The 13,796-nt window shown below is 52.5% G+C and overlaps 1 protein-coding gene across 1 annotated transcript in view; it reads right to left on the bottom strand.

Annotated features, from left to right (window-relative positions):
- Positions 1-8,767, bottom strand: part of LOC138671367 (oocyte zinc finger protein XlCOF22-like) — a 44,315-nt gene extending 35,548 nt beyond the window's left edge. Inside the window, exon 1 of the mRNA XM_069759472.1 lies at positions 8,666-8,767. The gene's annotated coding sequence lies outside the window, so the exon portion shown is untranslated. The remainder of the gene's footprint in view (positions 1-8,665) is intronic.
- Between the last annotated feature and the right edge of the window lie 5,029 nt (positions 8,768-13,796).

Here is a 13,796-nt window from a genome sequence, read left to right as displayed (position 1 = left end):
GTTATCTTCTGTGTACATAAAATCTATTTCACACAAAGTGAATGGACGATGGAGGTCATACAAGGCATATCTATACTCACCAGGACATTTGTCAGAAATAATGAATTCATGAGGCATTTATTTGTGCATCAGGAATTCATTATTTCTGACACCTGACTTGATCTGATTTGCAGGCTGTCGTCACACGCTCAGTATTGCTCAGTATTTTACATCAGTATTTGTAGCCAAAAACAGGAGTGGAACAATGCGAGGAAAAGTATAATAAAAAGATATGCACCACTTCTGCATTTATCACCCACTCATGGTTTTGGCTTACAAATACTGATGTAAAGTACTAAACAAATACTGCTAATGTGACGGCACCAAACAGCCATCATCTCTTCAGTCTGCGTCAAATAGCTACTGGTGAACAGAGTCAGGACGCAATGACGTCAACAACCTAAGCCCAAAAAACCAAAGTGGTTTTGATAGGAAATACATAGGAGACATGGTCAAGATAATAATTTATTAACAAACAGCAACATTTAAAACATAACTGGTACAGACCCAAAGCCAACAGGACATTTTACACAATATTGTCCTGCCATGCCACATGTCCCATCTCAGAATCAAAAAAGGCAGAAAATTGGTCCCGCATGTGGCCAACTTCAACAGTTGACCGCAGCGGGCGATGCTGGTAATCAGGCAAAGGGTTTGCAACTTGTTCATCAAGTTCAATGTTGGGTCGCTCCTTAGCCAGAATGTAATTGCGGAGAACCACACAGGCTTTTACCACCTCATCCACTGTCTCCATTTTTAGATTTATGGCTATTGCAAGAATGCGCCATTTTGAGACCATAATCCCAAAGGCACACTCTACTGTTCTGCGGGCCTTGGTCAGTCTGTAGTTATAGATCCGTTTTGTGTGGTTCAAGTCCCGACTTGAATATGGCTTCAGTAGGTTTTCACACATCTGAAAAGCCTCATCCCTAACCATAACAAATGGCATCGGTGGGCCTTGAGTGTTGGGGAGAAGTCGTAGCTGTGGAAAATTAAAATTTTTGTCATAAACACGTCGGCCCATATCTGAGTTTTTGAAAGTCTGGGAATCGTTGCCACGGCCAAAAGCACCAATGTCCACGGCGATGAAGCGACAGTCCGCATCAGCTATTGCCATGGGAACTACTGAAAAATATTTTTTATAGTTGAAGAAATCTGATCCCGTTCTGGCTGGTTTGATAATCCTTATGTGCTTTCCATCCACCGGACCCAGTTGGGGAAATCACACACAGTCCAGAAATTATCAGCAATTGCCATCCACATGTCCTCGGTGGGTAGGGGTATAAATTCTTGACGGAGAACGTTCCACAAAGCCCGGCAGGTGTCCAAAACTATTCCGGACAGTGTGGAAATTCCAAGCCGGTACTGGAAGCGGAGGGATGACAAGCTCTATCCGGTTGCCAGAAATCTGTAATAAAATAAAGAAAAAATAAATTACAATCAATTCTATTTATGCTGTTATTCTGCTAAAGACATAAAGGAAAATACAAAGAATACATGTCAGACCAACAATAATTATGACTGGCATTTGTTTAGAATTATTACGTACCTTAAGGTAACCAGGGGACGTTCCTCTGCTGGAATCGCTCTACGGAGCTGGTTGTCCTGTCTCCGTATGACTCCTTGGACACGAGCAAGCAACTCCAAAAAAAGAGTCTTGCGACATCCTGGTATATTCCGGGAATTTGTCCGAGTTGGCATTAAGCTCGCCATACAGCGTGTGATAGGCTCCACGCCTCTCCACGGCTCTCCCGCAGTTCTATAATGGGGTGTTGCCAAAAATGCCTACGCCGTGTCCTTCTCCATCTTTCACGGTTTCGGTGTTGCTCCCAAGCAAACGCACACGCAATAAAAAGCTTGATGCTTAGATCCAGGTTAAAGAAAAAGCTCTCCATGTGAAGATCCATCATGACACAGGATACAGTAGCACACTGGTAAGATTTCAGCAGTCCTAGGGTCTATGTATATAGATATCCCATAATACACGCCCTCTGTAGTCCCATTGGCGGTGTCTGGTTATCTAGATTTTTCTCCTGTAAAATTTTCCACCATGCGCACAAAAAACGCAAACACATGAAAAAACGCATAGAAGCGCATACAAACGCAGTGCTTTTAAACCGCATGCGCCTAAAAACCGCTGCGTTTGTACGCGCTTCTATGCGTTTTTTTCCTGTACTTGCGTTTGCGGATTAAACGCTGCGGATTCTAACGCAAATGTGAAACTAGCCTAAGGTGTGAGAGTTCGGCTGAACGCCCTTCCTGCCCCAAATACTCCATAGTATCAGGCGGCCTAGTTACTACGGTACTTACATCTAATATATAAAGCTGAATGTGTGTGTGTGTGTATGTATGTATGTATGTCCGGGATTGGCATCTGCACCGTCGCAGCTACAGCCACAAAATTTTGCACAGTCACACGTCTGGACCCTGAGAGCGTCATAGGCTATGTTGTGAGGCGAAATTTTCACCCCGAGCGTTCCAATTCACCAAACAATTTTGCCCCTATCTACATAATGGGGAAAAAAGTGAAAGGAAAAGTGTTGGAGGCAAATTGACAGCTGCCAGATGTGAACAAGGGGGGCTTAAAAAGTGAGAGCGATGGCGCCAAAGAGTATATACCGATCAGTTGCTAAGGTGGGGCCCCGACATGGAATACTCACCACACACGGGGATATGAACACACACACACAAAATGCGCCACATACTACCACGTGCTTGAACACATATTACCCTCAGCACACATTTCACCACACATACACCAACCTCGCCACATAAAAGTCGAAACACAAAAGTCGCCGCGCAAAACTCGCCACATGCAAAAACTAGGCTCACGCAAAACTCGCCACAAGTGCAAAACTCACCTCATGGAAAACTCGCCACAAGCAAAACTTGGCATGCGCAAAACTTGCTGCACACAACTTTCTACACTAACCTGTCACATGCAACTCGACACTCACGCATGTCCCCACACAAAACTCATCTCACAAAAGTCGCTACATGCATGTCGCCAAACGCAACTCAACACACACAACTTGACAAACGAAACTCGCCCTAAAACACACACAAGTCTGGTATTATCCTTCAAAAATAAAAATCTGATTTTTAAGCAGACAAACTACAAGAGCAACAAATGTACCATATGTACATATGCAGCTGTCAGTCACATGACCTGTCTATTATGTGTATGTGTGAGTGTGAGCTAATATATACTGCCAGGGGGAGGGCTTCCTGTTGGCTGGGGATTTATCAGGCTGCCAATTTATCTTACAAATACTGAGGTAAAAATACTGACCAAATAACGTGTGAACGAGGTCTAATACGGGAGGAGATGACACACAGGTATATACTATATACAGGAGGAGATGACATACAGGTATATGCTATATATAGAAGATGACATACAGGTATATACTATATACAGGAGGAGATTACACACAGATATATACTATATACAGGGGAGATGACACACAGGTATATACTATATACAGGAGGAGATGACATACAGGTATATACTATATATAGAAGGAGATGACATACAGGTATATACTATATATAGGAGATGATGACATACAGGTATATACTATATACAGGGGGGATGACACACAGCAGGTATATACTATATACAGGTGAGATGACATACAGGTATATACTATATACAGGAGATGACATACAGGTATATACTATATATAAGGGAGATGACAAACATGTATATACTGAGGTGAAAATGAAAAGGTGTGAGTGCAAAATGAGAGGAGTGAGGGAAAATAGTGGAGTGATCGGAAAATGACAGATGTGAGGTCGAAATGACAAGTGTTAGGGGGGAATGAGAGGAGTGAGGGGAAAATGAGAGATGTGAGGTGCTATAACTAACCAGATATTTACTATGCCCAGGCAACGCCGGGCACTTCAGCTAGTATATATATATATATATATATATATATATATATATATATATATATATATATATATATATATATATAAAGCTGAATGTATGTATGTCCAGGATTGGCATCTGCACCGTCGCAGCTACAGCCACAAAACTATGCACAGTCACACGTCTGGACCCCGAGGGCGTCATAGGCTATGTTGTGGGGCGAAATTTTAACCCTGCGCGTTCCAATTCACCAAACAATTTTGCCCCTATCTACATAATGGGGAAAAAGTGAAAGGAAAAGTGTTGGAGGCAAATTGACAGCTGCCAGATGTGAACAAGAGCAATGGCGCCAAAGAGTATATACCGTAAAGTTGCTAAGGTGGGGCCCCGACATGGGATACTCACCACACACGGGGATATGAACACACACACAAAATGCGCCACACACTACCACATGCTTGAACATATACCACCCTCAGCACACATTTCACCACACATACACCAACCTCGCCACATAAAAGTCGAAACACAAAAGTCGCCGCTCAAAACTCGCCACATGCAAAACTAGGCTCACGCAAAACTCGCCACACGTGCAAAACTCACCCCATGGAAAACTCGCCACACGCAAAACTTGCACACGCGGAAAAATTGCCACATGCACAAAAGTTGCAACACATGCAAAAGTTGCCTCACACAAAACTTGCACATACTCAAAACGCACCACACAAAACTCGCCACGCACAAAACTCGCCATGCGCAAAACTTGCTGCACACAACTTGCTACACTAACCTGTCACATGCAACTCGACACACAAAAAGTTGCTACACGCATGTTGCCACACAAATCTCATCTCACAAAAGTCGCTACATGCATGTCGCCACACGCAACTCAACACACACAACTTGACACATGAAACTCGCCCTAAAACACACACAAGTCTGGTATTATCCTTCAAAAATAAAAATCTGATTAATAAGCAAACTACAAGAGCAACAAATGTACCATATAGGAAATACGGCAGCTGTCAGTCACATGACCTGTCTATTATGTGTATGTGTGAGCTAATATATACTGCCAGGGGGGAGGGCTTCCTGTTGGCGGGGGATTTATCAGGCTGCCAATTTATCTTACAAATACTGAGGTAAAAATACTGAGCAAATAACGTGTGAACGCGGTCTAATACAGGAGGACATGACACACAGGTATATACTATATACAGGGGAGATGACACACAGATATATACTGTATACAGGAGAGATGACACACAGGTATATACTATATAGAGGAGGAGATGACATACAGGTACATACTATATACAGGAGAAGATGACACACAGATATATACTATATACAGGAGGATATGACACAGATATATACTATATACAGGAGGATATGACACACGTATACACTATATATACAGGAGGAGATGATACAGGTATATACTATATACAGGAGGAGATAACACACAGATATATACTATATACAGGGGAGATGACATACAGGTATATACTATATACAGGAGCAGATGACCTAAAGGTATATACTATATACAGGAGGAGATGATACACAGATATAAAGTATATACAGGAGCAGATGATACACAGGTATATACTATACACAGGAGCAGAAGACACAGGTATATACTATATACAGGAGCAGATGACACAGGTATACACTATATACAGGAGATGACTTACAGGTATATACTATATACAGGAGATGACACACGTACATACTATATACAGGAGGAGATGACAGGTATATACACTATACAGGAGGAGATGACAGGTATATACTATATACAGGAGGAGATGACACACACATATATACTATATACAGGGGAGATGACATACAGGTATATAGTATATACAGGGGAGATGACACAGGTATATACTATATACAGGAGGAGATGACACATGGGTATATACAATATACTGGAGGAGATGACATACAGCAGGTATATACTATTTACAGGGGAGATGACATACAGGTATATACTATATACAAGAAAAGACATACAGGTGTATACTATATATAAGGAAGATGACAAACATGTATATACTGAGGTGAAAATGAGAGGTGTGAGGTGAAAATGAAAAGGTGTGAGTGAAAAATGAGACCAGTGAGGGAAAATAGTGGAGTGATCGGAAAATGATAGATGTGAGGTCGAAATGACAAGTGTTAGAGGGGAAAATAAGAGGAGTGAGGGGGAAAATGAGAGGAGTGAGGGGGAAAATGAGAGGTGTAAGGGAGAAAATGAGAGGTGTAAGGGAGAAAATGAGAGGTGTAAGGGAGAAAATGAGAGGTGTAAGGGAGAAAATGAGAGGCATGATGGGAAAATAAGAGACGTGAGGTGCTATAACTAACCACAGATATTTACTATGCTCAGGCAACGCCGGGCTCTTCAGCTAGTGTGTAATAATAATGGTATGAAGGTCTATTAGGCCCGGCCAGAGGCAGCATCCAATAACCTTTCATCGCCCCCATACACATTACACTAAAGTTCCATGAAAGCACTGATTTTGGGGGTTTGGGCGACTATATAATGCATTTGGGGGCCTCCCAAATGCATTACTAACATATGGGGGCACTCAGGGGGCATTATTAACATATAGGGGGCACACGGGGGCCGGCAGTGATATATGGGGGGGGCACACGGGGGCCAGCAGTGATATATGGGGGGCACACGGGGGCCGGCAGTGATATATGGGGGGCACACGGGGGCCGGCAGTAATATATGGGGGGCACACGGGGGCCAGCAGTGATATATGGGGGCACACAGGGGCCAGCAGTGATATATGGGGGGCACACGGGGGTCAGCAGTGATATATGGGGGGCACACGGGGGCCGACAGTGATATATGGGGGGCACACGGGGGCCGGCAGTGATATATGGGGGCACACGGGGGCCAGCAGTGATATATGGGGGGCACACGGGGGCCAGCAGTGATATATGGGGGGCACACGGGGGCCAGCAGTGATATATGGGGGGCAGACAGTGGGCAGTACTAATATATGGGGGCACACAGGGGCCAGTAATAATATATGGGGGCACACAGGGGCCAGTTGTGATATATGGGGGCACACAGGGGCCAGCAGTGATATATGGGGGGCAGACAGTGGGCAGTACTAATATATGGGGGCACACAGGGGCCAGTAGTGGTATATGGGGGCACACGGGGGCCAGCAGTAATATATGGGGGGCACACGGGGGCCAGTAGTGATATATGGGGGGCACACGGGGGCCAGTAGTGATATATGGGGGCACACAGGGGCCAGCAGTGATATATGTGGGCACACAGGGGCCAGTAATAATATATGGGGGCACACGGTGGCCAGCAGTGATATATGGGGAGCAGACAGGGGCCAGTAGTGATATATTGGGGGCACACAGGGGCCAGTAGTGATATATTGGGGGCACACAGGGGCCAGTAGTGGTATATGGGGGCACACAGGGGCCAGTAGTGATATATGGGGGGCACACGGGGGCCAGTAGTGATATATGGGGGGCACACGGGGGCCAGTAGTGATATATGGGGGCACACAGGGGCCAGCAGTGATATATGGAGGGCAGACAGTGGGCAGTAGTAATATATGGGGGCACACGGGGGCCAGCAGTGATATATGGGGGCACACGGGGGCCAGCAGTGATATATGGGGGGCACACGGGGGCCAGTAGTGATATATGGGGAGCAGACAGGGGCCAGTAGTGATATATTGGGGGCACACAGGGGCCAGTAGTGATATATGGGGGCACACAGGGGCCAGCAGTGATATATGGGGGGCAGACAGTGGGCAGTACTAATATATGGGGGCACACGGGGGCCAGCAGTGATATATGTGGGCACACAGGGGCCAGTAATAATATATGGGGGCACACGGTGGCCAGCAGTGATATATGGGGAGCAGACAGGGGCCAGTAGTGATATATTGGGGGCACACAGGGGCCAGTAGTGATATATGGGGGCACACAGGGGCCAGTAGTGGTATATGGGGGGGGGGCACACAGGGGCCAGTAGTGATATATGGGGGGCACACGGGGGCCAGTAGTGATATATGGGGGCACACAGGGGCCAGCAGTGATATATGGGGGGCAGACAGTGGGCAGTACTAATATATGGGGGCCAGCAGTGATATATGTGGGCACACAGGGGCCAGTAATAATATATGGGGGCACACGGTGGCCAGTAGTGATATATGGGGAGCAGACAGGGGCCAGTAGTGATATATTGGGGGCACACAGGGGCCAGTAGTGATATATGGGGAGCAGACAGGGGCCAGTAGTGATATATTGGGGGCACACAGGGGCCAGGAGTGGTATATGGGGGCACACGGGGGCCAGCAGTGATATATGGGGGCACACAGGGGCCAGGAGTGGTATATGGGGGCACACAGGGGCCAGTAGTGATATATGGGGGCACACAGGGGCCAGGAGTGGTATATGGGGGCACACAGGGGCCAGTAGTGATATATGGGGGCACACAGGGGCCACTAATACTATTTAGGGCCACAGAGGACTTATGGCCCCTGCAGGTGAACAGGGGAATATTATCATGTGGGGGAAGAAGGGAGAATTCTTACAGTGGCCGGTACACAGGGGAGGACATTACTGTCTGGAGACAAAGGGGAAACCGCACTCACTGCACAGACACAGCCAGGACTCCCAGGTGTGAATAAGCGCTATAGTGAGGGTGAGAACGCTGCGGAGTATGGAGGCGATATAGGAGGGGGGTGACGAGCACTCTGTACGAACCTCCTCCTGCAGAGCCGCGCACCGGGACACGAGGGGGAATCCACGGGAGGGAAAGAAACTTCGAGCGCCGAGGTTCCTGTGACATGACGTCACGGAAAAGGGGCGGGGCCTAGCTCAGGTCGCTGCGGGAACGACTTTGCACTTCGAGGCTGCTCTGTGCAGTGGGCGTGTCAGGGGAGGGGCAGTCTGTGGGAGCTGTAGCCGCTGATTGGCTGTGCAGATCAGCGCTTCATGGGCTGCAATTGGCATGACGCTGATTGGTTTATCAGGGCAGCGAAGGCGCGTATTCAGGAGAGAGTGCAGAGGACCTGTGATGAGGTCATAGGAGGGGAGGAGTCAGGAGTCACATGATCAGGAGCCTTAGTGTATGCAGGACTCTGCTGTGCTGGTTGTCATGGTGCTGGATGAGGGGAAGTTTATGTGTGGGGTCAGGAGGGGTTTACAGAGTGGATGGAGCAGAGCCGTGTGTGTACGAGTTGTACAGAGCGGAGCCGTGTGTGTACGAGGTGTACGGAGCTGAGCCGTGTGTGTACGAGGTGTACGGAGCGGAGCCGTGTGCGTACGAGGTGTACGGAGCTGAGCCGTGTGTGTACGAGTTGTACAGAGCGGAGCCGTGTGTGTACGAGGTGTACGGAGCGGAGCCGTGTGTGTACGAGGTGTACGGAGCTGAGCCGTGTGTGTACGAGTTGTACGGAGCGGAGCCGTGTGTGTACGAGGTGTATGGAGCGGAGCCGTGTGTGTACGAGGTGTACGGAGCGGAGCCGTGTGTGTACGAGGTGTATGGAGCGGAGCCGTGTGTGTACGAGGTGTACGGAGCGGAGCCGTGTGTGTACGAGTTGTACGGAGCGGAGCCGTGTGTGTACGAGGTGTACGGAGCGGAGCCGTGTGTGTACGAGGTGTACGGAGCGGAGCCGTGTGTGTACGAGGTGTACGGAGCGGAGCCGTGTGTGTACGAGGTGTACGGAGCGGAGCCGTGTGTGTACGAGGTGTATGGAGCGGAGCCGTGTGTGTACGAGTTGTACGGAGCGGAGCCGTGTGTGTACGAGGTGTATGGAGCGGAGCCGTGTGTGTACGAGGTGTACGGAGCGGAGCCGTGTGTGTACGAGTTGTACGGAGCGGAGCCGTGTGTGTACGAGGTGTACGGAGCGGAGCCGTGTGTGTACGAGGTGTACGGAGCGGAGCCGTGTGTGTACGAGGTGTACGGAGCGGAGCCGTGTGTGTACGAGGTGTACGGAGCGGAGCCGTGTGTGTACGAGGTGTACGGAGCGGAGCCGTGTGTGTACGAGGTGTACGGAGCGGAGCCGTGTGTGTACGAGGTGTACGGAGCGGAGCCGTGTGTGTACGAGGTGTACGGAGCGGAGCCGTGTGTGTACGAGTTGTACGGAGCGGAGCCGTGTGTGTACGAGGTGTACGGAGCGGAGCCGTGTGTGTACGAGGTGTACGGAGCGGAGCCGTGTGTGTACGAGGTGTACGGAGCGGAGCCGTGTGTGTACGAGGTGTACGGAGAGGAGCCGTGTGTGTACGAGGTGTACGGAGCTGAGCCGTGCGTGTACGAGGTGTATGGAGCGGAGCCGTGCGTGTACGAGGTGTACGGAGAGGAGCCGTGCGTGTACGAGGTGTACGGAGCGGAGCCGTGCGCGTACGAGGTGTACGGAGCGGAGCCGTGTGCGTACGAGGTGTACGGAGCGGAGCCGTGTGCGTACGAGGTGTACGGAGCGGAGCCGTGTGCGTACGAGGTGTACGGAGCGGAGCCGTGTGCGTACGAGGTGTACGGAGCGGAGCCGTGTGCGTACGAGGTGTACGGAGCGGAGCCGTGTGCGTACGAGGTGTACGGAGAGGAGCCGTGTGCGTACGAGGTGTACGGAGAGGAGCCGTGTGCGTACGAGGTGTACGGAGCGGAGCCGTGTGCGTACGAGGTGTACGGAGAGGAGCCGTGTGCGTACGAGGTGTACGGAGCGGAGCCGTGTGCGTACGAGGTGTACGGAGCGGAGCCGTGTGCGTACGAGGTGTACGGAGCGGAGCCGTGTGCGTACGAGGTGTACGGAGCGGAGCCGTGTGCGTACGAGGTGTACGGAGCGGAGCCGTGTGCGTACGAGGTGTACGGAGAGGAGCCGTGTGCGTACGAGGTGTACGGAGCGGAGCCGTGTGCGTACGAGGTGTACGGAGCGGAGCCGTGTGCGTACGAGGTGTACGGAGAGGAGCCGTGTGCGTACGAGGTGTACGGAGCGGAGCCGTGTGCGTACGAGGTGTACGGAGCGGAGCCGTGTGTGTACGAGGTGTACGGAGAGGAGCCGTGTGTGTACGAGGTGTACGGAGCGGAGCCGTGTGTGTACGAGGTGTACGGAGCGGAGCCGTGTGTGTACGAGGTGTACGGAGAGGAGCCGTGTGTGTACGAGGTGTACGGAGCGGAGCCGTGGGTGTACGAGGTGTACGGAGCGGAGCCGTGCGTGTACGAGGTGTACGGAGCGGAGCCGTGCGTGTACGAGGTGTACGGAGCGGAGCCGTGCGTGTACGAGGTGTACGGAGCGGAGCCGTGCGTGTACGAGGTGTACGGAGCGGAGCCGTGCGTGTACGAGGTGTACGGAGCGGAGCCGTGCGTGTACGAGGTGTACGGAGCGGAGCCGTGCGTGTACGAGGTGTACGGAGCGGAGCCGTGCGTGTACGAGGTGTACGGAGCGGAGCCGTGCGCGTACGAGGTGTACGGAGCGGAGCCGTGCGCGTACGAGATGTACGGAGCGGAGCCGTGCGCGTACGAGATGTACGGAGCGGAGCCGTGCGCGTACGAGGTGTACGGAGCGGAGCCGTGCGCGTACGAGGTGTACGGAGCGGAGCCGTGCGCGTACGAGGTGTACGGAGCGGAGCCGTGCGCGTACGAGGTGTACGGAGCGGAGCCGTGCGCGTACGAGATGTACGGAGCGGAGCCGTGCGCGTACGAGATGTACGGAGCGGAGCCGTGCGCGTACGAGGTGTACGGAGCGGAGCCGTGCGCGTACGAGGTGTACGGAGCGGAGCCGTGTGCGTACGAGATGTACGGAGCGGAGCCGTGCGCGTACGAGGTGTACGGAGCGGAGCCGTGCGCGTACGAGGTGTACGGAGAGGAGCCGTGCGCGTAGGAGGTGTACGGAGCTGAGCCGTGCGTGTACGAGGTGTACGGAGAGGAGCCGTGCGTGTAGGAGGTGTACGGAGAGGAGCCGTGTGTGTATGAGGTGTACGGAGCGGAGCCGTGCGTGTACGAGGTGTACGGAGAGGAGCCGTGTGTACGAGGTGTACGGAGCGGAGCCGTGCGTGTACGAGGTGTACGGAGAGGAGCCGTGTGTACGAGGTGTACGGAGCGGAGTCGTGTGTGTGTGTACAAGGTGTACGGAGCTGAGCCGTGTGTGTACGAGGTGTACGGAGAGGAGCCGTGCGTGTACGAGGTGTACGGAGCGGAGCCGTGTGTGTACGAGGTGTACGGAGCGGAGCCGTGCGTGTACGAGGTGTACGGAGAGGAGCCGTGCGTGTACGAGGTGTACGGAGCGGAGCCGTGCGTGTACGAGGTGTACGGAGAGGAGCCGTGTGTGTACGAGGTGTACGGAGCGGAGCCGTGCGTGTACGAGGTGTACGGAGCGGAGCCGTGTGTGTACGAGCTGTACGGAGAGGAGCCGTGTGTGTACGAGGTGTACGGAGCTGAGCCGTGTGTGTACGAGGTGTACGGAGAGGAGCCGTGCGTGTACGAGGTGTACGGAGCGGAGCCGTGTGTGTACGAGGTGTACGGAGCGGAGCCGTGTGCGTACGAGATGTACGGAGCGGAGCCGTGTGCGTACGAGGTGTACGGAGCGGAGCCGTGTGCGTACGAGGTGTATGGAGCGGAGCGGTGCGTGTACGAGGTGTACGGAGCGGAGCCGTGTGTGTACGAGGTGTACGGAGAGGAGCCGTGTGTGTACGAGGTGTACGGAGAGGAGCCGTGCGTGTACGAGGTGTACGGAGCGGAGCCGTGCGTGTACGAGGTGTACGGAGAGGAGCCGTGTGTGTAGGAGGTGTACGGAGCTGAGCCGTGCGTGTACGAGGTGTACGGAGAGGAGCCGTGTGTGTAGGAGGTGTACGGAGAGGAGCCGTGTGTGTACGAGGTGTACGGAGCGGAGCCGTGCGTGTACGAGGTGTACGGAGAGGAGCCGTGTGTACGAGGTGTACGGAGCGGAGCCGTGCGTGTACGAGGTGTACGGAGAGGAGCCGTGTGTACGAGGTGTACGGAGCGGAGTCGTGTGTGTGTGTACAAGGTGTACGGAGCTGAGCCGTGTGCGTACGAGATGTATGGAGCGGAGCCGTGCGTGTACGAGGTGTACGGAGCGGAGCCGTGCGTGTACGAGGTGTACGGAGCGGAGCCGTGCGTGTACGAGGTGTACGGAGAGGAGCCGTGCGTGTACGAGGTGTACGGAGCGGAGCCGTGCGTGTACGAGGTGTACGGAGCGGAGCCGTGCGTGTACGAGGTGTACGGAGAGGAGCCGTGCGTGTACGAGGTGTACGGAGCGGAGCCGTGCGTGTACGAGGTGTACGGAGCGGAGCCGTGCGTGTACGAGGTGTACGGAGCGGAGCCGTGCGTGTACGAGGTGTACGGAGCGGAGCCGTGCGTGTACGAGGTGTACGGAGAGGAGCCGTGCGTGTACGAGGTGTACGGAGCTGAGCCGTGTGTGTACGAGGTGTACGGAGCGGAGCCGTGTGTGTACGAGGTGTACGGAGCGGAGCCGTGTGTGTACGAGGTGTATGGAGCGGAGCCGTGCGTGTACGAGGTGTACGGAGCTGAGCCGTGTGTGTACGAGGTGTACGGAGCGGAGCCGTGTGTACGAGGTGTACGGAGCGGAGCCGTGCGTGTACTAGGTGTACGGAGAGGAGCCGTGTGTACGAGGTGTACGGAGCGGAGTCGTGTGTGTGTGTACAAGGTGTACGGAGCTGAGCCGTGTGTGTACGAGGTGTACGGAGAGGAGCCGTGCGTGTACGAGGTGTATGGAGCGGAGCCGTGTGTGTACGAGGTGTACGGAGAGGAGCCGTGCGTGTACGAGGTGTACGGAGCGGAGCCGTGTGTGTACGAGGTGTACGGAGCGGAGCCGTGCGTGTACGAGGTGTACGGAGAGGAGCCGTGCGTGTACGAGGTGTA

The sequence above is a fragment of the Ranitomeya imitator genome, chromosome 3, assembly GCF_032444005.1.
Source record: "Ranitomeya imitator isolate aRanImi1 chromosome 3, aRanImi1.pri, whole genome shotgun sequence".
NCBI lineage: Eukaryota > Metazoa > Chordata > Amphibia > Anura > Dendrobatidae > Ranitomeya > Ranitomeya imitator.
This window is presented reverse-complemented; position numbering and strand designations above follow the sequence as displayed.